Source organism: Alexandromys fortis, unplaced genomic scaffold (assembly GCF_014885135.2).
Source record: "Alexandromys fortis isolate MF-2015 unplaced genomic scaffold, M_Fortis_MF-2015_v1.1 scaffold_32, whole genome shotgun sequence".
Taxonomy (NCBI): domain Eukaryota; kingdom Metazoa; phylum Chordata; class Mammalia; order Rodentia; family Cricetidae; genus Alexandromys; species Alexandromys fortis.
The window spans coordinates 4,611,002-4,637,814 of record NW_026067938.1 but is presented as its reverse complement, the minus strand read 5'-3'; the positions used below and the strand labels follow the sequence as shown (position 1 = coordinate 4,637,814).

Below are 26,813 nucleotides of genomic sequence, written 5' to 3'. Positions count from 1 at the left end.
GAGAGAGAGAGAGAGAGAGAGTAATCTATTCAAGGCCTGATCAGGACATACACATAAAACACAGGAATTGAAGTTAGGCACTTGAAGCAAATTAAAGGATTCCAAGCAACAGTAGAAATTGCAACTCCTAAAACAATCTAAAGGAGATGAGAATGGGAACCACTTTAGAAAACATACTTGAGTATTAGAGTGAAGTCTTACGCCTTCTTGAGTTGCTAGCACTTTAAAATTATTTGTGCAAAATATTTCTAGGGAAAAAAGTATCCAGAATAATTGATTAAAGTTACAATGATATTTTCAATGACTGACAAGGAAAACTTAAGGTTGGCCCCTTGTTAACATTTACAACTTATTGTTATCTCTGTAATTTTTATGCAACCCCTCACTAATTTTTTTAAAACTAGAACTTAGGTAATTTACCTTCTCCACTCCATTTTTAGTTATTTTTTTTTTTAAATGAGGGACTTCATGGTATCACTTTCTTATCTGGTTCTGAGTTCCTCTGGCTTCTATGTGTGGCTTCCTATTCCAAAATAAGGTAATCCTTGCTTCAGTATGTGGGGCAAATACTCATATTTATGTGGTGCTGTAATAACTTAATTCCTTTTATGCTTTCTTATGGAGTTTATCTCCTGCAGCCTTTACAGACCTTTGTAATTTCTGAATCAGTGATTATATCCTAATGAAAAGAGAAAACATTTCTATGGACGTTATGTGAGTTTTAGTTCCCTTGATAGGCAAGGCTTCCGGAAAAGGGGCTGGGGAGAAACTTCTGAGTGAAACTTTCTTCAGCTGAACAGAAGCACTGGAGCAATACCAGAAGCCGCTGTTGGCCTCTCACTGTGCATTTCACGGCATTAAATCCTAAGACGTTTCAGTTTTATTAATGGCTTCTTTCCTGAGTCCTCAATATTTGTAAGATTTATGAACACATCTCCAAGGGTCTCATTGTGCAAACTATGCTTGCATGGTATCCTGAAGAAATTTCCCTGCTGGCGAAATCCCCTTTCCTTTCTGTGGGTTGGTATATATGGGAGAAGTTCATTCTGAGGAATGTACTTGTAGCAGCAAATGAGCTTGCTCCGCACACAGGGCCAAGAGAGGGATAAGAGTGTAAGTTTAAAATTATCTCCTTTAAAAGAATATATTTAAGCATAATTAATCTGGCATAACTGCTGTGGGACAATGGTTTGTACCTTGCCAATTGTATTTTAAAAGAATGCTGATTGGCCAGTAGCCAGGCAGGAAGTAGAGGCAGGACAACCAAGTAGGAAGTAGAGGCAAGGCAACGGAAACAGGAGAATTCTGGGAAGACGAAAGCTCGGTAGTCATTTCTTTTCTATCATAACCTAATATCATTATTGGGTAGTATTGCAGTTTGAACGTGAAATGTCACCCATAGCCTTGTCTATTTGAATACTTGTTCCCTTGGTAGCACTATTAGGGAATGCTACAGAAACCCTGGGAAGCAGAGACTTGTTGGCAGAAGTATATCATTGGGGGTTGGGCTTTGGTTTTTATAGTCAGATCCTAGTTCCTGCCCCCCCCTCTTTCTCTCTCTTTCTTTCTCTCTCTTTCACTCTCTCTTTGCTTCCTGTGTTTTAAAGAAATGAGGTTGACTAGCCTCAATGTCTTCCTGCCCTGCCTTCCATTTCATAAAGGACTGGGTCCTTCTGAGACACACGTAGATGTAAAAGTGAACCTTTGCTCCCCAAACTTGCATTATTTCAGGGTATTTTAGTAACAGAAAAGTAATTAATATATGTGGTTTCAAATGTTGTCAGTAAATTTTGTGTGCATTTTTGCCAAGGTTGTATAAGTGTCAGGGAGGAAGAAAAAGGAAAAGAGACAGAAAGGGTTGGGACAGAGGAGTGGGGAGGGTAGTGGAGGAAGGGATCATTACTGGGCAATACAATTAGTCTTTCTCTATTTTTTTTAACATTTCATGCCTTCACTAATTCTTATTTTTCTTATTGTCTAACATATACAGTTTCACACCATTATCCCCACTTAAATTCATAATTAAATAAAACAGTAATGATTAATCATGTGGTCATATAAAGTAAAACAAAGGGCCATATGTGCAAAAGAAAAGGTAAAGGGTCTATAGAATGTACAGAGTAGTTGATGAGTCCCCTTGACTCTTAAACCAAACCATATTATTTTATAACTGAATATAGGTATATTCTTGCTGTGCAAGTTTTGGTAGATTATATTATGCATACATTTTTATTTTTAACATATTTTCAAAAGACAAAAAGTAGCAATACCTTTTTAAAAAAAGCAACGAGAAAAACCCTGTTGGGATTTCCTCCCTAGCCCCTGGAGAGCACAGAGACACTCTATAGATTACTTTCCCCAAGACCCCCAGTCCCTCTGTTTAGCCTTTTTGTTCTTAGAAAAGTTCTTGACAAGCATCTACAGTTTGGAAACTGCTGAACTTAATAACTAAATGGGATATATAGATCCTCGAACATAGCAATGTGCTTATACACTTGTTTAATTCCATATTTCATCACAGTGGTTATTCTCTGCAGCTCTCAAGTTTCCAGAGTTTCTACGGCTAAAATTGAAGAAAAAAAATGTACTATTGTGTAAAAGTGAACACTTCTATTTGAGATGACATGGGTTTAAATGCTCTCATAATCACATTGGCCAAATATCTAGGCATGTCTTCTATCTCCTTCCTTTTAGGTTTTATTCATTTGAAAAAAAAAAATTGAACTAACAAAAGCATGTGGCAAGCAATGCCCTTTTTCTGAAACCTTTGATATTTACTGATGAAAATAGAGACAAGTATTAAAAAGAACAAACTATTGCCTTTACCGGGTTATTTTATGCACTATTTGAGAACATAGAGTCTTATATTTTGATGATTATGACAAAATAGCTTTTAAACAACTGTATCTGAAGTAATATAAATATTTATAAATGAGGTAAATAACTCATAATATTTAATGAATGTCTGCCTTACACTCTTTGCTAACTAAGCTATTTAGTATTTATTAGCAATTCCTCCCTAGTCTCCTTTTCCTCTACTTTCTTATCCCTCACTTCTTTGATACTTAAATTGTATTACTTGGATGTTTTCTGTGATAAACTACTGAAGAAAAATAAGTATTGGTCTTCTCAATTTACTATCTTCTTTTTAGGAAGCTAATCGGTCCATAGCCTGCCCCAAGGCAACCCATGGAGGAGGTATGATGTGACTCTTTCTTTAAAAACAGGCTTTTAAGCTGGGCCCCTAGTGATCTGGCCTCTCATAAGCTGGGAAGTCAGAAATGTCTCAAAGAATGAGGCATGTTTTCTCCCCTGTATGATGCTCCTGGCATCCCCTCTCCTTGGCGGAATCAGAACATCATGTCAGTTTGTTCTGATCTGCAACTTCTTACCCTGGGAACTTCCCTAAGTCAACCCCTTGGGGATCTCATCTTGTCTTTGATATCTACACCAGGAAACAGTCTTACAAAAAATACTTTTATCTTGTATTTGTCTTCCAGAGAAGATTACTCTTCTCTGCTTCACCTACTAGTGCCTACTAAAGTTTCCTTTCTGACTACAACTTCCTTTCCATTTGCATTCCCATCCATTCCTGTCTGTGTGCACTGTTTAGTTCTTTGTCTCCCTGTTTCTATCTGCATTATTTCTTTATCCATCCTCAATCACTAAGCCTGTAGCTCACCTATATTGCATGTTCTCAAATATTAATACATGAAAGCTGGTCCCTAGGAAGACTGAATTACCTAGTATCGGAGCGTGTTTCTTTCCTGATGAAGGAGATGTAAGCTGACTCTTATTGTTCCTGACATCTAGTGGCAGGAAGAAAAACTATCCTGAGACCAGAAAGTAATGTCATTGGCTGGCAGAAGTCCAAACAATTGAAAATGGCCAAAAGCCTACTTTAGGGGCTTAGAAAAATTTACAGGCATAGTACAACTTTTAGTTATTTCACTTGAGATGTATATATCAGTGAGAACTCTGGTAAATCTCAGCATGAAGACAGAAATACGATAAGATAGGCTAGCAGACCCCAAGTAGATAAATAAGTTAGACAGTGGGCTGAATCTCCCCACTGAAGAAATTCATTATTTTCTTATATCTTGTTAAATCTACTTACAGAAAAATATGTACATATGAAAACTTACTAAACCTTCAACATGTTGAGAGTAGGGTTTAGAATATGAATGTCAGAACTGAACTTCCAGGTTTACCATTGCAAGACAATAAACTTGAATTGAAACTGAACTTGAACTTTAACCAAATGACATAATGAATTATGTCCATATCATATTATACCTTTGGAAGGTCAAGTGGAGTTAGGGGATGGGGAAAAGTCACTTTTATACCCTTTACCCTTTCATTACCATGCATTTGGTAGTTTTTCAATGGAAAAGATGTGCTATGCAATATTCTACGAAATTTGAAGTAGACTAAAGAGGAAAGAGACAGAGTGTCTTGCCTTTGGGAGAGTAAGGGCTCTTGCTGGTGTACTCTACAAAAGGCTGTGGATTTATAGATACTTGTTATCCAGATAAAGCCTTCCCTTTATGTCTTGGTAGCTCGGAAAGGATTATAAGGAGTAGAGTCCCTATTCCCAAGAGCAACGCTCTGAAGTCAGCTGTTCCAAGCAGTTGACAGAAGTATCAGAAATTCTGAGAACTCCAATGTCAGAAGGAAAAATAAAAGTCTTCTAAGTAAGGGATGCATGGGGAAGGTTATTCCTAGGCTGAGGCGACAAAGGGAACATAGGCACACAGTTTCCCACAATGACAAAAATCAGTGAAGAAAAAGTACAACTGACTGTCCAGAACACTGAAACCTGTCAATCATAGAAAAAGAAAAAGTGAATTAGATTATTTTTTACTCAATTTTCAAGGAACCCATCTAGATTCTTGTGTGATTTATGACTTCCTCGTTCATAGTAGAGAATACATCTCTGATAAGTACGTTGGCAGAAGTTTTCATAGGCATTAGAGACAGAAGATATAGCTATAGGGTATACTGCCTTATATAACTTTAAAAACCTGGATATATTACATCAACACTATGATCACAGTCTGTTCTCACAATGAGTAATATTATATATTGTTATATATGTCATTTGTAGAATATAATACCTGAGTAGACAACTTAAAAAAAGAAAGAAAGATTTATTTTCGCTCATTCTGTGGTTGGCTATAAGAAAATCACAGACAAAAGGCCATGGTACAGTAAACCTGTTCACCCAGTAGCAGCCAGGAAGGATGGATGTGAATATAGTTATAAGCTTCCTTCTCTTTTTTTGGATTCATTTTTACTCCCTGCATACTGGGTGGTGACATTACATCCATGTCATGCAGCTCCTTACCTATGTCCCTGGAAATGTCTTCACAACAGATTCTCTTAGGTCTGTTAATAAGCTAGGCAGCTCCCAGTCAAATTACACTGAGAACTAAGAGTAACTGTCATAAAAGTGTACTTAAATTCAACATAATCTAGAGACATGCTTGGTAGATTGGCGATATTGAAACATAACTCATTTTATTCCCCAGGATTGTCACCAAGTTCTATTCTATGTAGATACAAATATGGACTCCTGGTCAAATTTTTAACCCACCGTCTATTAGTACTTTTCTATTGCTATGGAAGAAAAAAAATGACCAAGGTAATTTTTAAAAGAAAACATTTAACTGAACTTAATGTTTCAGAGGGTTAGATTCCACAATGGCAGATTAAAAACTTGGCTGCAGCAACAGCTGAGAGCTCATATCTTGATCTAAAAGTAGGATGCACAGAAAAAACTCACACAGAGGATGTCCCATGTCTGAACGTTCAAGGCGTACCCCCTGGATACACCTCCTCCAACAAGGTCACACTTTCTACTCTTTCTCAAACAGTTCCACCAATAACTAAGTCTTCAAGCATATCTGCCTTCTAGGGTCATTCTCATTGAAACCATCACACCTCTCATCGAGTACATCAAAAGAAATAAAACCTCCTCGTTGTCTCATTTAGCATTTTGATTAGAACTGTTTTCAACCACTTTTGTGGTTTTGTCAAAAATCCCCGATGAAGGAAATTGGCATGGCTTAGTTAGAAAGATAAGAATTTGAAGGCGTCTGCCTAATGTTGTGGCTATATAATTTGTTTGTACCCCATTTGATTTTTCTTTCTTTCTAAATTTATGTGAGCCAAAACAAAAACTACTACATTTTCAAGAAATTCACAGGATACATGTGAACGTATTTGTGGAAACTCAGTTTTATGAATTGGGAGGTGAAACTTCATCACTTAGTAAACATAATTCATAAACTGAATTTTTAAAGGTGGCAGATGCTATTCCTTACAGTGATGAAGTAGCATATATAATACTGCAGACAGACCAACAGTTGCCAACTTTCCAGCAATTGCTGTGGTATCTCCTCTGGGAACCACTGGATACATAGCAATCAAGAGCAGTTGTCCTTCATGTACCAACTCTACTGTCGCCCAGGGTTTTTGAAGAGGCTGGAAGACTTGATGCTCTGTGAGCAGGAGGAGGAATGGCTAGGATAAAGACTTCCTGCTTGGCTTTTTTCATTTCTTTACAAGCAGGTCCTTGCACTCTTGATGTGGCTGAAAATTGCAAGGCAGAAATAGTTTTAGCCAGCCTCACCAAAGCCCCCACCTCCAATTAATGTGGCATGGTAGAAAAGACTGACCATGTCATAGTATCAAGGAAGGCCTAGAAATCAACTAAGAAATTGTCAGTTGGCCCGAAAGAGTTTCTGAATGAAAAGGGATGGCTTTGACTTAGATGTAATGTGAATGAGTAGCTGGGTAGACAGCTGGAAAGCCAGACATCCCAGAGAATAATAACAAAACTGAAAACCAGATGAGTCTTCTAAGCCGCAGCTGGTAGCTGTGTGGGCAGTTACCAGATGAGAACCATATGTCTTCTAACACCATGATCTCGCAAGCTGCTCAGAGCTCTACTGTTGCACTGAGGTGGGGAGTGGGGATCGAGCAATCTCTAATTGACAGCACCATACATTGACTTACAAAGATCTTTCCAGTCAAGTGGAATGGAAACCCAAGTCTGAATTTCAATTTAGTTATAGGAAAATGATATTTTTCAAAATCATGTTTAGAAGAATTTGACTTCATTAGGGTGTGTAACTCCCTTTATCAAAATTTCTCCAGTATGTCTCATGGCAGGATGCTTTTTGGGTGTTTTAAAGAACACAATTTCCCTGCTCAATAATTCAAGGAAACTGTGGTAGTTCAAGGAAATAATGACTGTTGTAAGAAGTCTTGTAAGAGGAAAATCGCTCTGATTTTATTTCAGCTCATATTCCCCTAAGTCATTTAAATACAAAACAACTTTCCTTTGCCACATATCAATAAACATCTCTGTATCTCTATAATATGATATTTGCATGTCCATGTTGTGTGATATTTTGATCACATTCTGAAAATAAAATTTGCTTCGAGTCAGAGGGCAGAGCTAGCCACTAGCAAGCCAAAATTAAACATAGAAGTTTTGGAGAACGGGGCAGATAGGAGGCAGGAAGTAGTAAAGCAGGTCAGAAAGAGGATCTCAACCCTTTTGGATTGAGGAACAGAAGAGGGATGAGTTGACTTCTCTCTTTTTTGATTATTCATATTCTTACACTGATATCTGATGCCCTGTTTTTTATTGATAAAGAATAATTAGAAAATACATCATGTCTCTTATTCTATATATGCTATAAATTCTTCCCTGTGTCCTCATAATCTCCCATAAAGACTATTATATTGGCTTATTATATTTTGTTTATTAATTATATACTTGTCTGTTGTGTAACAGGTTCCTTTGAGATTAAAACATTCCATCCTATAGGAATCTCCTTCATCAGGAAGGTAAAGAACTCAAAACAGCATCAGGAAGTTCCTGAAACTGACCAGGTTCACTTGACTCCCCCCTGCCAGAGTAAGCAATAGAAGCTGAGAGTCTGCCCCAGAAGGAAGGAAACCTGGCTGCAAAGAACCATGGCAGAAGAGGAAACCAGCAAAGAAGCCTCAGAGATAAGAACAGCTGCTTGGAAGAGATTTAGATCAATTTAGATACCTGACAAAGACACCCTCCAACCGGTTGAGCTGCTGCAGTCTGTCTGTGTAGTGTGCTTCAGGTTCTCCGATTTGTGAGCTGTGACCCATGCTGAATGCAGGCAGTGTGGTGCTGCTATCTTAGACTTATTTCTGCTCATATAAGCAACCCCAATAAAACTCATTGAGTTACAGAATTGGAGATTGGTCTGTCACGTGTTCCTTCTCTGGGATGAGTAGATATATGTGTTACATCTCCCTAAAAAAATGTTTTGTCACACAGCACTGTCTTCCACGCTATAGGATTTTCTCATTGTTGGCCATAATTGCTTTCATCTCTAAAACTTACTCTATTAGTTAGCCAATTGTTGCTGTGATAAATACCAGGCCAAAAGCAACTAGGGGAAAAGGGGGTTTAGTCCATCTTGTAGGTTATGGTCTAGTCATGGTAGGCACTCAAGACCAGATCCTGAAGGCAAAAGCTGAAGCAGATGCCATGAAGGAGCACTACTCACTGGCTTGCCCTTCCCATGACTTGCTCAGTTTGCTTTTCTATACAACCCAGGTTCACTTTGGTGTGGCTTTGATGTTCCCTTTCACAGCAATTACCAATCAAGAAAATGCCCCCCACACACATCCCCAGAGCTCACCTGATGGAGACAATTTCTCAGCTGACTTTCCTAGTCATGATAACTCTAGTTTGTGCCAAGAAGAGAAACTCTCCAAGTACACATAGCATATTCCTTGGTAGGGAGTAACCAGTTAGACACATTTCTTTTGTGATAAAAACTCCATGCCTATGTTTAAATATGGATAGGAGCCTTTGATTGCTCCCAAAAGATTGAAATCACAAATAGAGCTCTATCTCAGGCATTCCAGGGTGCCCCTCCTGGTTGCCCATTCTTTTGTAGCTCACTCTATGGGCCTCGAGAGCATCTGATTGCTCCTAAAAAGACTGAAATCATAGAGTTCCATCTCAGGCTTGTCAAGATGCCACTCCTGGTTGCCAATCTCTTCTAGTCCACAGTATGGCCATCTAATAGTCATAGAACAATTTTGGGAACAAAAGGCAGCATATAACTTCAGGAATCATTTGAGCAGAAAAAAATCTCACTTTTGAAAAATGATACCATTGTAAACAGTATGAACCACCTATACATTCTCTTCGCAGAAAGCTACATATTCGGAAATAAATCAGTAAGCTGAAATAGTGCCTTGATATATATATCTGGGGCCTTAGAGGTCCTTGGGTATGAAGATTTAACACTCAACCCGACATATATTGGTAAAAATTGCTAATAGCTTCTTTATTGAGAGAAAGTCAGACCGGAGTTCTCACATCTGCCCACCGAGATGTTACACAGAATAAAGTCGAGCTTCTCACATCTGCCCACTGAGATGTTACAGAAAAAAGTAGAGCTTCATTAATTCTGTAAAGGTGAACCTGCCTAATGCCAATGACTTGCCCAGCAGGACATTGTGGCTTATGTAAATGGATGCCTTCATTAAGGATACAAAAATATTTTGCAAATTATGGGAGGTCAGAGTTAGTGGTTGACTGGGTTTAGCTGTGAACTCCTTTATTAATACTCCATGCTTCATATCCGAGACTCATTGTGACCACTGGGAGGGATAGATGAAGGAAAGATATTTTTATATTCTTTCATATGGTATGGTTCATTGTTTAAAGACAACAGAAGTACATGCTGTTCGTCGTATTTTACACTTGAGCACGTTGGACATCGAATTTGTCTTAGCATTTCAAAGCTTAGTTTATCAACTTAGATGCCCCTGATTTTCAAACCCTGTTCTACCCTTTTGTGATATCTCCAACACTCAATCCCTTTCCTTGTGAGCATTATGTCAAAAGCAAGCAAAAATCAGTGTTCACATTGTAAGTTAGTTATGACTTTCATTCGTCACTGGCTATACGGATTACTAATATTTTAATGAAGAACTCTTCTTATGCTGAAACATTTAAAGTCGTTTCTTTATTGGAAGGTTAAGATATACAAAAATCATTCAGTTTAAATAAATCATAGACAGAGTAAATGGACCAGAACAAGAAAAGGTAGGGCATGAGTACATACCTAAAAGCTTTACAGTATTGCTTTTACACTTTGAGTCAGAAATTCTACTTTCTAAAAATAATTTTAAGGAGTTTACTTGAAGCATTAGAAGAGACATACTCACTAACACACACACACAAACACACACACACACAGGAGTAAAGTGTTTACAAGGATGGGGGGAGCTAGCAATAGGAGTGGGGTACTGGCTGACCTTCCCTAAATATTCTTATGTTAATATTCAACTTCTTCATGTGTAGGTATGGTTTTAAAAATAAATTAACAAAGCATACACACTAACACCCATACTATGAATATCTATGTCCTGCAAAACTGATATACTCAAACCCCAATTCTCAAAATGCTAGTATAGGGAAACTGGGTCTTTGTAGGAGTTTAGTTCCTCATGAAGAGAATTATATTGGTAATTAACAGAAGTGCCTTGTCCCACTGACATGTTAGGAGACTGAACACTAATAGTTTATAGTCACTAAAGTAAGAATTTTCCAGCATTTATTATATGTCATGTGTTATTTTATGTAAGAAATATTGGCTCATTTTACTTTAATAAAAGTAAGAGAATGACAAATTTTAAAATGGAGATTGGAAAACTACCTTTAGTCACAAAAATGGTGGTTGGTAGAACTGGGCTTTGAACCCACGTTCTCTGAGTCTGGAAATACCTCTAAAGACCATTCCATAATGGCATCTATGAAAATCTTATAGAAAAATACAAGCCATAGTTCAAAATAGGCTGCAAAATGAATTAGATCAATTTCTGATTCACAGGTCAATCCACACTTTCACTTTGGGAGCTTTTCATTTTTGGTTTTGCTTTTTGCTCTTTCGAACTAACAGTTCCTTTATTTTGGTCTCAGGGTTATATCACTGAATACTCAGTAGGTCATCAGAAATTATCAGAAGAAACCCATTTTAAATCCTAATGTTTCCCTTCATCATTAGTGGATAATTACCTCAATTGCCCTTCAGGAAGCACTTTGCTTATCCATATTCACTGGGATTGTAGATGATTTATTTAGTTTGAAAAGCAAATCAAATCCTTCAGTTAGACTTTCAGTTCTCTCCCTCTGAAATATCAATGATCAAAGGTAAGCAAAGGTTGGATGGTTCCAGGTGATACCAGGAAAGTTTAGCTACCCTCACTTTAGCATATTTACAGTTAAATAATCACCAAGATCCATAATGCCATTTCTAATCTACATAGGAAGTAGAAAAAGACAGACTTTCTAAGTCCCTCAAATGAAAATGCCATTGAAACAATCAAATATTCAGCAATGGTAAAAAATGTTTTTTTTAAAAAATGGATAATATCATAATTTAATTCTTTTAAGGGTGTCCTAGCATGCATGGTCTTTCTTAATCATAGGATTTGATTAACCCATCGTCAGCTTGGCTCATACTCCACTGCAGTAAGCTACATAGATCAGCTCATCTGTGCATCTGGAGCACTGCCAGGTGTGCCCATATTCTTTGCAGAACACTGACTGCTGATAGATGTTACATCCCTATAACACAGGCCTGGCTGCCACCACCAATAACACAGAACGGTTCTCCCAGGCATACCTGTACACCATAAAGGCATCCATTTGGACTGACAGAAAAATTGTCTGCTTGGATTATGGGATGGTTTATGAGAGAGGCTTTCCATAAGTGCTTGGCTAATAGTTTCTAATCCTCTATTGAATAGTTCATAAACTTATTTATTACCCACGTCATGGAACAGATTTTCATCCTAACAGAGCTGTGGCCGCACTGTTTATTCACGTCAGAAATCATATCAGTAGTGGGTTTTGCAAGCATCTCCAAGTTGACTGTTGAACTCGATTGTGCAGCAATCAGTGCTTTGACATCACATCACACACTCCAACTTCAAATCTATATTTTTGTCCACAAGATCGAGTGTGTTGACAATTTTTTTGGCAAAGAGCTTCTATATTTTGTGTCAAGTGAGACTCTTGTCTGATGCCTTTACAAAGTACTTGTGAAATTGATCTTTCATATAGATTTTTTCATACACTTCTTCAATATCTGAACCTTCTCAATAGTACTTAGGCATCAAGAAATCAAATCCCTTCAAAAGCTCCAGAGGGTTACATCTCCCAACTACATTGGGGATCATTAAATACAGTAAACCAACTATCATTTGAAGGAGAACTGTTGGCTTCAGCAATCACCATAGAAACACCCAAGCCACTGAAGCCCTTTTCATGTTTCAACACACCTTAAGAGTCCATTCTAAGTGTCTGCACTTCTGAAAAGCCAGCAAGACATACGATGTAATTTTCTATATTTTAATTTATGAAGAAATATTTAGAATCATGTGCAATGTCCACTATATCCATACTTTTATGAACAAACTCCCAAACATATTAAATGACTTAAATTTTAAATTTTTTTCAAAGTGTTGTTTTCATTTAATCTTCCAAGCCCAACTCCCACATAAAAGTTGAAAGGAGGATATTAATTTTGAATCTGATGACATGCATACTATTACTGTAGTGAGTGAAATTGGCCTCACATGAGGATATGTGGACCAGGTAGTCCCTTCTAAATACTGACATCTGGGTACATTGTCCCTGTTTCCCGTGCACACAAAAGAGAGGAAAACAGATTGATGGAGCAACTTCCCACTCCTATTTAGTTATTCAACAAATAGTACTATATGCCCCCTTCATCCTATTCAACCCTGATATCATTTCTTTTTATTATTTTCTTGACTACATATATTTAAATTTTTTATCAAGGAGGTTAAGGGTAAAAGATCCCATATGTGGGAATGTTTTTAAAGAAAATACTAGAGTCAAAATTTCAGCTACATCTATGACTAAACTACCATTAATAACAAGAATTTTTACATCAAGGCTATAGGGGAAAGAGGGAATATTATATGAAATCAAAGAGTTTTGGAGAGCTTTCGTAGGGTAAGAAAGGTTACATTTTCTCATTAAACTGAATTTGGTGTACTATGCACTTGAGATGTTGCGAGTTATAAAGTCTAAACTTAAAAAAATGAAGACAATGCACATTTTTACAAAAGCAAAAATGGAAAATGTTATGAAATCTCATGGTAATGACCCACTGAGGCAAGAATAACGGAATAATTTTACCAACAATGCGTCAACACTTAGGATGAGTAATTCATAATAAGAAAGAATTGAGGGTAGATTATAGAAAGCAAGAAACAACGGATGCCTTCACATGGGCCATATTCACATGGTAAATAAAGCCTTTGACTAAGAATGCACAGGACACTGGGTTATGGTTGATAAAATGTTGAGTAAATGATTTTTTAAGTGATATAAACTTCAATACTCATCTGCTTGATTCTTAGCACTGAATTCCTTAGTTCACTCTTAGAACAGCAATACGTGAGGGTATGTAAATGTAAATTACACTTTATAAATTCCTGTCAAATGCTCATAAATTTATGCTATAAAATTGACATGCTACATATTACTCAATTTTATGAAAAACTAACTAATTAGAATACATTGAATAGACAATTAGTAAGTTATTGTGCATAAATTCTACTTCAGTTCCATGCCTCAGAATCTTACAACATTAACATTCTGTCAGGTCCTAAAGGTGCATGTAAGGTCAAAGAGACAAAGTTTTCTAAAGTTAGAGACAAAAATGCTCAATAAAATTAATTTCTAAATATTTCTGGTGATTTCTTTGGTAACACAAATCATACTATCTATAAATTCAGAGCAAAAAAAGCATTAAAAATAAATATATCAAGAATAAAATGTCTCTAAGATAATATAGAACACCAAGACACAGGGAAAAAGTATTTTTAACTGAAGTCTTTTGATGTGCCAGCTGCCCATGACTAGGCCCACCTAGGTAAGGAGCTATTAATATCATTGTTATGTTTTGAGTTAAAGAGTCAACTTTTATGATCCATTGTTCTAAGATAGCATGTGGTTATGCATCCGAGATTTGGTCAAGGTTATGCTAGCATGGGATGGGAGACACAGGCCAATTCCAGATCTCTTCTGGCTAGATCTTTCCTATTATTTCTTTCTATACAAGGTCTGGTTAAATCTACTGGATGTAGAGGGGAACTCCAATGCTCAAAGAGACTAAAGAAGCACAGCGACAAGATACAAGTGCTTGATCTTGATTCTCATTTTTTTGAGGAACTGCCATACTGATTTCCAAAGTGGCTGTATGAGTTTTCCCTCCCAGCAGCAATGAAGGAATGTTCCCCTTACCCTGCATTCTCTCCAGCATAAGCTATAATCGATGTTTTTGATCTTAACCATTGTGACTGCTGTAAGATGGGATAGCACTCTTGGACATATACCCAAAAGATGCACATTCATACCACAAGGACAATTGCTCAATTGTGTTCACAGCAACATTATTTGCAATAGCCAGAAACTGGAAACAACCTAGATGCCCCTCAATGGAAAAATGGATAAAGAAAATGTACATTTACACAGTAGAGTACTACTCAGGAGTAAAAAAAACAATGACAGCTTGAAATTTGCAGGCAAATGGATTAGAACTAGAAAAAACACCGTGAGTGAGGTAATCCAGACTCAGGAAGACAATCACAGTACGTACTCACTCAAAAGTGGATCTCAGATGTACAGCAAAAGACTTCCAGCCTATAGTCCACGATCCCAGAGAAGCTGGGTTAGAAGGAGAAATCTCAAAGAGACATACATGGATCTCCCAGAGAACGGGAAATGGGCAAGTTCTCCCTAGAAAACTGGGAGGGGGAAGAAATAGGGAGGGGAGAGGAGTAGAGGAGTAAAGGAGGAAGGAGGGGGAGGAGAACATGAGGGAATGGGATAGCTGAGAAGGGGGAAGGACAGAGAGGGAGACCAAGGAAAGAAATATCTTGATTGAGGGAGCCATTATAGGACTAGTGAGAATCTAGGCACGAGGGAAATTCCCAGGAATCCACAAGGATGACCCCAGCTAAGACTCTAAGCAGTGGTAGAGAGGATGCCTGAACAGGCCTTCCCCTGTAATCAGATTGATGACTACCTTAATTGTCATCATAGAACCTTCATCCATCCAGCAAGTGTTGAAAGCAGATGCAGAGATTCACAGCTAAGCACTGGGCCGAGCTCCCAGAGTCCAGCTGAAGAGAGGGAAGAGCGGTAATAAAAACAAAGGGTCAAGATCATGATGGGGAAACCCACAGCTGACCTGAGCTAGTGGGAGCTCACTGACCCCAAATAGACAGCAGCAGAACCTGCATAGGATCACACAAGGCCCTCTCTGAATGTGGGTGACAGTTGTGTGGCTGGGGCAGTCTGCGGGGCCACTGGCAGTGGGACCAGGATTCATCCACAGTTCTTGAAGTGACTTTTTGGAGCGCATTCCCCATTGAGGGATACCTTGCTCAGCTGAGATACAGAGTAGGGCACCTCCATCCTCTCTCAAGTGCTGTGCCAGCCCTTGCTGACTTCCCATGGGAGCCTTACCCTCTCTGAGGAGTAGATGGGGGTGAGGGGGGAAAGAAGAGGGGAACAAGAGGAAGGGAGTGAGAGGGAACTGGGATTATTCTGTAAAATGAGAAAAGATTGTTTTAAGAAATAAAAGCAAACAAATAAAAATATACAGGTGTTCTTGGCTATTTGGAGGAGAGAACTTACTGATCCAGGCTGGAAAAGAGTTACACTAATTTATAACAGGTAGCCCATTAAAAGGGGTTTGTGACAAAATATACTTAACCTGATTCACAGGCAAGGAAAATTTCCAGGTTGAGAATAGAAATAATATCTCTGCAAATTTATAATCTAACTAATTTGCTTATGCTGATAATTCTGCTTTCAATCAGTTGAATAGGACCGCCTACAGTCATTTCAATCCAGTTCCAAATGTCTACACACAGAATATCTTTGAAATAAAGCTATCACATGAAAAATGCTAAATAACTTACTTGCATATCCACTTAGAGTGAGAAGCAACTAAATGTTTGTGGCTAAGATTACAGAGACACAGATCCTACAGCGAGATGGAACTCGGTTTCTACCCTCTTTTGTTATAGTTACTAACTGTATGCCCCTGGGCTGCCTTAAATCTCAATGTCTCTGTCTCTGTCTCTGTCTCTCTCTCTCTCTTCCTCTCCCTCTCTCCCTTCCTCCCCCGCTCCTCTTCTCTCCCCTCTCCTCCCTCTCTCTCTGACTCTCCCACCTTTTCGCTCACACATGCACCTCTCACTTGAGGAAAATAATAGTACTTTCTTCATGATTATAAGGCTGAAAAATAGCATCCTATTCAGAGGACTGTGTCTCCTCGCCACCCAGGAATCACTCAGTAAGAGTTCGCCTCCGGATTGGTGTTCTTAATGAATTCCAATGTACCAGTGCTGGCACATACTTCAAAGCAGGTCTGTCAAGCGATAAACAGATGAAGTTATTAGCTTCTTGTAGCTTAGGAATTTTAAAGACAATTCCAGCTAAAGGGAATACCGTATGTTTGACAGCTCAAAGTAAACAGATTTTTACAAAAGATACCGACATAGAAGTTAAGCCCACTCCTTTTTCTGTAAAGTTCCTTGGGTTGGATAGGCTTGGAAAGTCTTGTTCCTCCTGGATAACCTGCTTGCATGAGAGCCCCTACCTTAAAGTCAAAGTTTAGCAAATTCTCAATATCAGTCTGAAACCTTTTCCAGTTGAAATGTCTGGGGAGACTCATAATCATGCAACAAGTTTTCTTCATTTACTGGCACACCAAACCCTCAAACAATCAAGTAAGCTAAATGAACAACAAGGTTTTAAGACTATTCACAAGGTAACATGGAGACCAGACCCTGGAAATGGGGGGAGACTTTGGTTTGTGACAATCACCATACAAAGATAGTGTGTGATATTTTTAATTCTATGAACAGGATTACTTCAGTTTGAAAATTGACTAGAACATCTTGAATATTCTCACTTCATGCTCATGATTAATAATGGTGGCATCATTATTTTCAAGTTTATCATCAAACGATTAATATATGCATAATAGTGCGTGAATCGCAACCAATTTCCTGAAGAAATTTAGCTGAGTTGATCATTAGCAGGAAGGAACTTCATCCTTCCCTCATCTTCCCCACCTTAAATCTTTTCTTTCAAATATTCTCTTGAATTAATTTCCAGTTGGCCAAAGTTGGCACTGGGCAGATCTCTATGGATTTCTAACAACCCTTCAACAACCTAAATCTTGATCGCTTTACCATGGTTTCTGCCCTATAACTAAACGGCCTCCAAATATAAACCTAGTTGTGCATGATTACTTGTCCTCACAGAGCTGACTTCTGACTCTGGCTTCATTATTTTGTCATTTTCAGTTTGTCCTTTTCCTCCTGCCTGCCCAAATGCGGGGTCATCACATCAAATGTCAGTCATCAGAGCGATAAGAGGGAGAACAGGAGGCAATCAGAAGCAGCAGCTGAATGAGAATACGTGGAAGGGTTTGGGAAGCTGAACGTGAGTGCCGATAGACTCAGCAGTCATTCACAATTATGGAGTACATGGAGAAGACCAGCAAGGTAACTGTCCCCCTGTTTTATTAGCCATTGTTTGACAGTATGGTGGACCGAAATGTGACCTTCATGAAGACAGGAGCCTGACCTAGCTCCTTCACTCCTGAATTCCCAAGGCCTACCACATGTTTGTTGTATGAAGAGGTAGAAAGAGAAGGGAGTGAATGAAAGAGAGAGCATAGGGGATGAGAGGGACCGGGAGAGAGGTTCCAATGGAACTTTGAAATTTTTCCTTCTTCCAGAGGATTTTAGGGTCCAGGAACTTGAAAAACTGTGTCACTTAACCACACAAACTCACCTCTGCCAAGAACAACAAAACTCAGGTAGAAAGAGGAGACCTTAAGTCAAATAAGCCTCAGTAAAGTAAAATGCAAACCTGATCGCTTTATAAGGGAAGTCAGAGAGAGTCTATCAACCTACCTCAGCTTGTCCAGAAAAACATGGATGCATGTACATGCCCGCATGTGGTCATGCATGTGTGTGTATGTGTGTCTTGGTGTGGGCATGCATGAAGGAATACACATGCATGCCTATGTGGGGGAAATCTCTCTCAATTATACAGTCAAATGAACCACCAAAGTAATGGTAAATAATCTCAATACAGAAATGATTTTATACCTTAGGAATTTGTTTTAAGGAGGTCATTTGGCAGCCTTTCCCCCACCCCTTCCCACTCCAGCAATCTCTCTCTCTTAATCTTTAACACAGTAAACCTTTCTCGTCTCAAACACTGATAACATAATAAAGCCTGCTTTCCCCCTAGTGACTGGGAATTCAAAAACTATACAAAGCCAGAGCCTGTGATATGACACGTTCCGAAAATAATAATTCATAGAAGCGTTTGGTTTATAGAAAATCATTACAAGCTTAAGGGTACTTTAGTGATTGTTTTGAGCAAGCTCTTACCAAGAACTAATGAGGACCGAGTCAGGGATTAGAGACATTGCATTCACAAGCAACTCTGCTTCTGTTGCGCCATGACTACAAAACAATAAAGGAGAGGGTAATGCCAAGGTGCTGCAAGCAATGATACAAGGAATCTTTCTGAGTTGATCCTCCTCCTAATTCACTCAACCATGCCATCCTTGATCTGGGGGAAAATGAAGAGATCTTTGCTCTCAAAGAGCAAAGTGCTACAAATTTGGCCCCTTGAGACATCAGGGATGACTTATTTCATAAATATTTTCTAAGGAATTAATAAAAAATTATCTTCTAATTTTTTCTATTTCCTGGGATATCTGTGATATTGTCTAGGATTCACACTAAGGAATAAAATTGTTCTTTTTACTGCAGAGGTATGAATAAATTTCTTCATATTAAACTCCGTGAAAATAATTTGAAATATGAAAATGATTTGTGCCAAGGAAAGCATCCTGAGTATTTTTAAAAATCCTATTCTGTCTTAATATTTACTGGGGAAAAGGTATGTGTATAAATATCTACTAACTGCTTTATTAGTGAGCAAACTAAAGGAAGAAAAAGAATTAGCAACTCCACTTCAAACGATGTCTAGATTTATCATTGAATCATTTTATTCACTATTTCCCAGCACAGTTCAGTGACGATTTAGGCCATCTCTTTCAAACACTATTTGGGACAACAATTGCCCTATATCACTGACAGAGACTATTCTCCATGAAGTTTTCTGGAGTGATTGAGATAAAAATAAAAATGTTCTGATATTTCCCCCCAGGAAAGTGCCAGTGGTTTCCAAAGCTCAAATAAGCTTTAACTACATCCAACAGCGCAAACCTTCATAGCGTATTATTAGTGTGATCAAAAAGGATCAAAACATATTTCCAGGAAGCCCTAAGTACCAGCCCACGCTAAACATTATCACGCGAGCGTGGCATACTGAGTTCTCGGCAGCTGAGCATGTGTCTACTGCAAATGGAAAGGCAGCAACTTCTAGTGAGACCTTTATTAATTACCACAGCAAAAAATACCTTTTCCTTCTCTGGATGCGGCTTTACCTCCCTGGGAGTTTGTATTATGTCTTCAAGGAAAACAAAACAAAATAGAGTTTTGCTTAATCCAGGGATAACTGAGGCTGAGTAACAGCCTACACACTTTTAACAGTTTCGGTTGCTATCAAGAGAGGCAGTAACGTGGTGTCATAACCTGCTTCTCGGGATTAAAAGAAAGAAGTCCTCAGACTGTCCAGTGATCTTGTAAACCCATTAAGATGTTTGATGCTATAAAAATAGAGTTACTTTGCCTTTGACAAGGAGATTCTGAGAAACTTAATTGCACTAATTACCTACTCAGGAACAGCCAGTGAATTCAAATGCTGGTCGGGAAAGGATGTTCTGTTATTCATAATCATGAGTAGTTTATGGTAGAGCATAGGCTTTGTGTCAGATAGAGCTGAGTTCAAATCCTAACATGAGTTGTTACTACCTATGTCTGTGTGTTATGGAGTAATTCTGTGGTTTCTGTAGACCTCTGCTTGGGAAATTGGAATCATTACAAGGGAAACAGATAAGCACTGAGGAATGTTAATAACATATAGAGAACTCGCGCATCCACTATGCTATTCTTAGATGTGTATTTTGTTCTACGCACATGTAGTCATATTGTACACATACACAAGCAAGGCAAAAGAGGAGGGGAGTTCTGTTAGCCTACTTGGGCTGGGATTTGTAATCCTTCTGCCTAAGTTTATTTATTCGTGGGGTAACAGAGTGACAGCACAGTCTGGCATATGTATATTTTAAAAGGTAAGCCATTTACACTCCCAATGGCCTCTAGATACACAGTATATATCAACTCATTAGTGTCTGGGTGACATTTTATAATATTGAATGATGAACCAGGGCTGTGTTCCCACTACAATCTTAATATTAAAAACTTTGTGTTTTCTCACTCAATTCTTATAATAATTTTTATTTTTGAGATAATATAATTATTAAACTTCTTCCCTTCTTTGTCTCCCTATAAACCCTCCCATATATTCTTTCGCTCTCTCCCCAAATTCAGGACCACTTTTTCACTAATCACTACTATGTGCATGTATGTATACGTATAAATTTCTAAATATAACCTGTGGTAGACTTTGATACTTATCTGACAGAGAAATTCAATCGAGCCTGGCAGAACCAGTCTGCTACCATTGTTGGAGAACTGGCATCTTATTTGGTTTTTGCTAAAAAGCAGGTAGTATTAGTCATTAACTTTGATCCAATAGAAAAATGTTTATAAAATAGTTTAGATTTCTCCAAGGAAACTTGTTCAAGTCAGAGGATTAGTGCTACTATAACTTGACTCTTACATTTGTGAAAATACAGCATCCAATTCTCATGAACGAAGTTGCTCTGAGGACTCTCTGACAGGATATTTTGCGATTTTCATTACAGCACGCTGCCTCCTACACACTATAACTCTGATGTTTAGGTTGCCACATTTCCTAGTCAATTGAAAGTGTTACCTAACACTTTATTGGAAAACCAGAAGTGCAAAATGAACTCCAAGCACTTTTATCACCATGGGAAATGCTGACGAGACACATTATATCTTTAAGCTGTTAAGAGAAAAACAAATGTGTGGATTCTTAAACCACTTTGGGTATTAGGTGTATCAAAATCAGAAAGATTTAGTACTTAAAAGATATTTACAGAATATGAAATCTAGCTTCCACATTTTATAGGCTGAGGAAACCAGTGTTATCTTTCCCCAAGTGGCCTAAGAGGGATACAAGTGTGGAAATCAAAGCCAGTCAAATATTGAACAATATCCAGCAAAGATGACTTGAGGAGCCACCCTCTGAATAGAAGGAGCAACAGAATCACTCTAAGCCTTTTTATGATTTCATGAAAACAAAAATCCTGTCATTATTTAAGAAGTTGAACTATGTACTAATGAGCAATAATTGCACAAATATGCCATATGAATAATATTGAAGAGGAAGAAGAATCTAACCATACAAAAGAGGTGCTGGGGCTGGCTCATCAAAGACTTGTGCTACCAGGAAGGAAGTAGCTTGAGGTAGTTTGTCAGACAAGCTCTTCTGCTTCACAAGGTGTGTCATTTTAAAAAGCACAGGATGAATAGGCCAAATTATTAACACTAATGAGAAGAATTAAAAACACTACCAATCTATGTTAATGCATTGAAGTAGGAGAGGGAAACAAGGAGGCTGACTGACAAACTCCCTGCCATGAACAGCTCGATCAACTCCTTTTCTCTACTTGTGAATCCTTGCGATCCAACTGGGTGGTCATCAACTCGAGTTGTCACTGTTCAAACTTAGTTTTTAACAGGATTGTCTATTGTAGTAGGAGGTGCAGATTGTATCCCGCTTCCCAGCTATCTTAACCCCCAAAATAATCACACAGAAACTGTGTTCATTAAATTATTGCCTGGCCCATTATCTCTAGCCTCTTATTGGCTAATGATCACATAATGTGTATTGCCACTTGACTATGGCTTACAGGCATGAATCTAACCAGCATCCGTCTTGGGCGGGAGAACCATGGTGTCTGCCTGTCTCGGCTTTCTTCCTCCCAAAATTCTGTTCTGTCCTCCCCACCTACCTGAGTTCTGCCCTATCAAGTAGTCCAAGGCAGTTTCTTTAATAACCAATGAAAGCAACACAAATACAGAAGGCTCTCCCACACCAATTATCTGATACTGCAGCCTCTTCTCTGCTGGGGACTGGAAAGCATGAGACAAACAATGGAGAATATATGTTTGTCCAAGGTGAAAAACTGGGTGGGATTTCAAGCCTTCTCACTATCAATTTTAGAAGGAGGAAAAAAACTCAAACATTTCCAAGATCTCAATCCAACTAGGAGGATTCCTCCACCTGAAAAGAATGTCTCTCCTCTTTCGGTTTAATTGTTTTCCTTGATTCTAAGAAAAGAAAATTTACAATAAGTATTATTATTAATTTTATTATATTTGTCTAATTATTTATCCTATCGTCTATTTTTCTATTATCTACCTATGTATCTATCATCTGTGTTTTTCTATGTATCTGTCTACTACCTATCATATATGTGTTTATCTCTTATCTATCTGTCTGTCTGTATGTTATCTATCATCTAATCTTCATACTCTTTTTCAACTTTAATTCTATGTAACAAAAGTCCTGAAGAGGAATCATTAAAGATCAGTAATCATAGGCAACAATTGATGTTTACTCCAATGATTAATTATCTTGTGATATGTCTCTATTAATATTCTGAGAATGGTGCTTTCTTTCTGTTGTGGCTGACAGTCAAGTTTTCACTTCTAAGCTTAGTCTCATTGTTGTGTGATGAAAAGCTCCAAGGGCTTCCCATTAAGGCACATGGAGAAAAATTTCCCTGAGACCTTTACTCCGGTGATTTTCAACCATGCATCATCTAGGTAGGATTAAAAATAGAAGCAACCATTTGAAAGTTGAACCATCATTGGGGAAAATGTCATTTTTTACAATACTGAATAAGCGCAAAGTAATTCTGACATTGGTTCTGTTTTTGATGTGAGGAACAATCTGTTATTTAATTGACTTGTCTGTAATTGATTGATTTGTAGACACGTTTATGATTATTTCTTCAATCGTGTGACCAGAACATTGACATGGCTTTTACCTCTTATGAGTGGCTTTCAATTCTTGTAAGTTTTTGCATATTCATAAATGACTTGTGAATTCCCATTTTTCTCTTGAAGTTTTTGAGTTTTTACTAGCTTGATATTATATGCCCTAGATTGATCTTTTGAAATAACTTAGTTTATTCTATAACTGTTTTTTTTTTTTTTTACTTTTTTAGGAAATTGGTTTGACTTCATTTTTTAAAGATAGTATTACTTTCTAAACTTCTGACATTTTTAAAGGAGTTATTTCCTTCTCTCTATAAAATACCATTTATGTTTCTGAACATATTAGTTATACTTAATTTGAAATGTTATGCCACCTCCATTTTTGCCATTTTTCAATTTTCTAATTTTGTTCTGCCTTTCTGATTTTGCCCTAAACATTTTTTTTCTCTTAAGTGTTGAGATGCCTGACTGTCTCTTTAATTTTAAGGACAAACTAGTGGAATGAGAAGGTAACATGTTTCTGCACCTGGACAGAAATTATTGGTTACGCTGTTTGAGTCCATATTGTCTCATTGTTTCAGAGCTTGCCGTGACCACCAGCAATGTCCAGGGGAAACAGAGGTGACAAGAGCCACAGAAGTAACACCATTCCATTTCAATGAAACCAAACCACATTAAGTTAAAAGCCTAGTGAGAGGGCAGGTTGTTTGCTCATGTGAAAACCCCCACAGTATATTAGCTAACCTCTGTCTAGGAAGAGCTGAACTTCTCGAAGGTGACATTCCAGTTCAATTACTTTTCCTTAAAATAATCAATGTAACGAACAAAGTGCTTTTAATGACAAATGAGTCTTCGGATGCTGACTTTTCATGATGGCCAGGCAGTAAGGCGGTGATCCCAGGTTTCCTAAATATTGTGATGTATCTTTGACTAATCAGAAAGTCCAGGGACATCTTCCTGGAGGATAAGGGAAGGTGCTACCATTTGAACAGATCATGCTCCGGAGGACACTCATGTACACAAAGGACAGGAATACAAATCCTTGCGATGGCCACTCGAGAGAAAATGCCAGGCCAACAATGGCAATAATGGGCCATGCGTGAAGGTTTCCTGTGTGTATTCTAAAGACAAAGTGAGAAGATTGGTCCCACTGTCCCTATACACATGTTTTTGGAAGAACAATAGTGCCTCTCTATGGGTCTCTTTTATTAAAAAAAAAAAGAAAGGCTGCAACAATGTAACAAGAAATTCAGAACCTCATAGATTTACTTCTTTCTGCTAGTCAAGCAAATAACAAGCACCATGCAATTAAGAGGACAGAAGTAACAAGAATACTGCATAAAACAAGTTTATATATGTGGAATTTTTCTACTCCTAGTCAACTCTAACAGAAAAAGATTACACATTTAGTTACTTAACATACAGACAGCAATCATCAGACACTAAAAGTACAAAGACTCTTCTAATAATTGGTGTTAGAACATAGCTGGCAATGCCTTTGCATTTCCTGTTGATTTACAAGAGAGTAAATCAACAACAGAAGGAAGGTGACATCCTGACATATGAGGTTCTAGAAGTTTGAAGAAAGCAGACCAAGACGGATAATTACAGAATTTATAACATTGTATTGTCATTTATTTGTTAAAAATGGCTTTAAGGCCCCTGGAAGCCTCATGGGAGCTCAGCACTTTTTAAATCCAACTAGTGTCGTTGAATAAATTCTCCAGGAAGTTCGTAAATTTGGAGACAGATGATCCTTTAACACCCAGAATAAGGGTGAATGCTGTACTTTCCCCTTCAATTGCTCCTTGGTGGATTCTTGAGATGCCTTGTTCTGTCTGTCTTTTCTCAGACACAATGAGGCTACAAAGCATGTGTGGTTTTGGTGGGGTAGTAGTTAAGACCTTGTCAGGTGTGGGAGGAAGTGTTATAGAGGAGCGCCCTGTGCATTCAAGTTTTACATATTTGTTTACTAGCAACCCAGGATGAGATAAACAGAGTACCCAGCAAGGAACCTGGGATTAAACAAAATAAATCTCTCTTGACTCAAATCTAATAACTTGCTCCAAAAGCTCTCATAAATTATTAGCTTCAGAATCATTCACTGTGTCTGAACCGTGGCGCGTGTCACTGGTGTACTTGAAGTTCACCTAAGAAACTGTATCATCAAAATGTGCCGACAAAAACTGCCAGCAGCAATGCCACCTCGCAATCAATCACATATCTGTTTCAGAATTATAAAGTGTCTGAGAGCTATAATTTCATCTTGCTTCTGCCTGCATATCATTTAAAACTTCACAGTCTCATGCAGAAAAAAAAAAAGAAAAAAGAAAGGAGGAAAAACCGTTTGTCAGCTCCAGTTCTCCCCTTATGAAGACCCACTGTTTTCACAGTACCTTCTGGCTTTCTCATTTTAATATGTGTTTCTGAACCCATCTCTTTTTTGTGGACTCCGTGTGGTCTGTAGTTTATGAACACAGTAGTATAGTCAATTCTCAATTATCAGTCTGAATTGAAGCCTATGGTGGGACCGGTAATCCAAAATCATTTTATATTTGACTTTCGAATACATTATGTGAATTTTCCCTGGGAGGTTTACCTTCCTGCTAATGCTTTGCTAGAACTAATATTAAAATATATTTGTATTCCTTGAACTCACGCCAATTGGCAGCAGTAGGGTGCAACAAAGAAAGGGTGGTAGAGGAAAGTCAGACTAGAATTAAATATTCCTACGAAGAACTGCATGTGAGTTTTCCCAATGTGGGTAATTGATAGTTGGTAACATATTGTGATTTTTTTTTAAGTCCTAAAGGGAAATTATCACTTTGAAGTATCTAAATGCAGAAAACCATATTTTAAAATATTAAGTAAAAGCCAGGTTTTCATATTAGCTAAACTACTTAGATATGAGTTAGATATTCATTTATTTTAAGAGAAAATATGAAATATTCGTACAGTGAGTTTTATAGTTTCAATTTTATTACTTTTGCATAAATCCACCTTGTCATTTTTGCTTTGATGCAATGGTAGAAAATGAACTGGTCATCATGGATTATGAACAGATGATTTCTTAAGCATATTTGCCATTCTGGTGTAACAGAATTAAGGTGAAAATCCAAAATGAGTTTTGATGAGCGGCATTGCAGTAAGAGGAACGCACCTCGGGTCTCTCCCATGCCAAGCAGGCTCTCTACACTGAGATAGAGCGTCGGCCCTTTCTTTAATTTTAAGACGGGGACAGTCTCTAAACTACGCATGTTGACCCTGGCCTCACTGTAACTGAAGCATGCCTTGAACTTACAATTCTCCTGGTTTACTACCAGAGTGTATGTGATTATAGGACCACACAAATACACCCGGTTTGTATTACTATTTTGAAATATTTGGTTATTCATTTACCTTTTGATACGATTTATTTAAAGACCATATCCTGTGATAGTCATTCACATTTGACTATTGCTTTCATTGGTGTATTTATATAATGTTAAAATACTTTAAAGCAGCTTAAGGCACAATTTGTATATTTCTGCTGGGATCCAGGTTGAATAATTGGGATACCACTCATACAAAGATCTGTCAGTATACAAGGTCAAGTTAGCTGGACCAGGCAAATGATTGGCCCAGAGTCAGGTTGGAAAAAGTCACGTGGTAACTTAGCATTG

The 26,813-nt window shown here is 37.9% G+C and overlaps 1 long non-coding RNA gene across 1 annotated transcript in view; it reads left to right on the top strand.

Annotated features, from left to right (window-relative positions):
* Window positions 1–8,081, top strand: part of LOC126504844 (uncharacterized) — an 89,556-nt gene extending 81,475 nt beyond the window's left edge. Inside the window, exons 2-3 of the long non-coding RNA XR_007592731.1 lie at window positions 3,153–3,198; window positions 7,930–8,081. This is a non-coding gene — a long non-coding RNA (uncharacterized lncRNA). The remainder of the gene's footprint in view (window positions 1–3,152; window positions 3,199–7,929) is intronic.
* The last annotated feature ends 18,732 nt before the right edge of the window (window positions 8,082–26,813 follow it).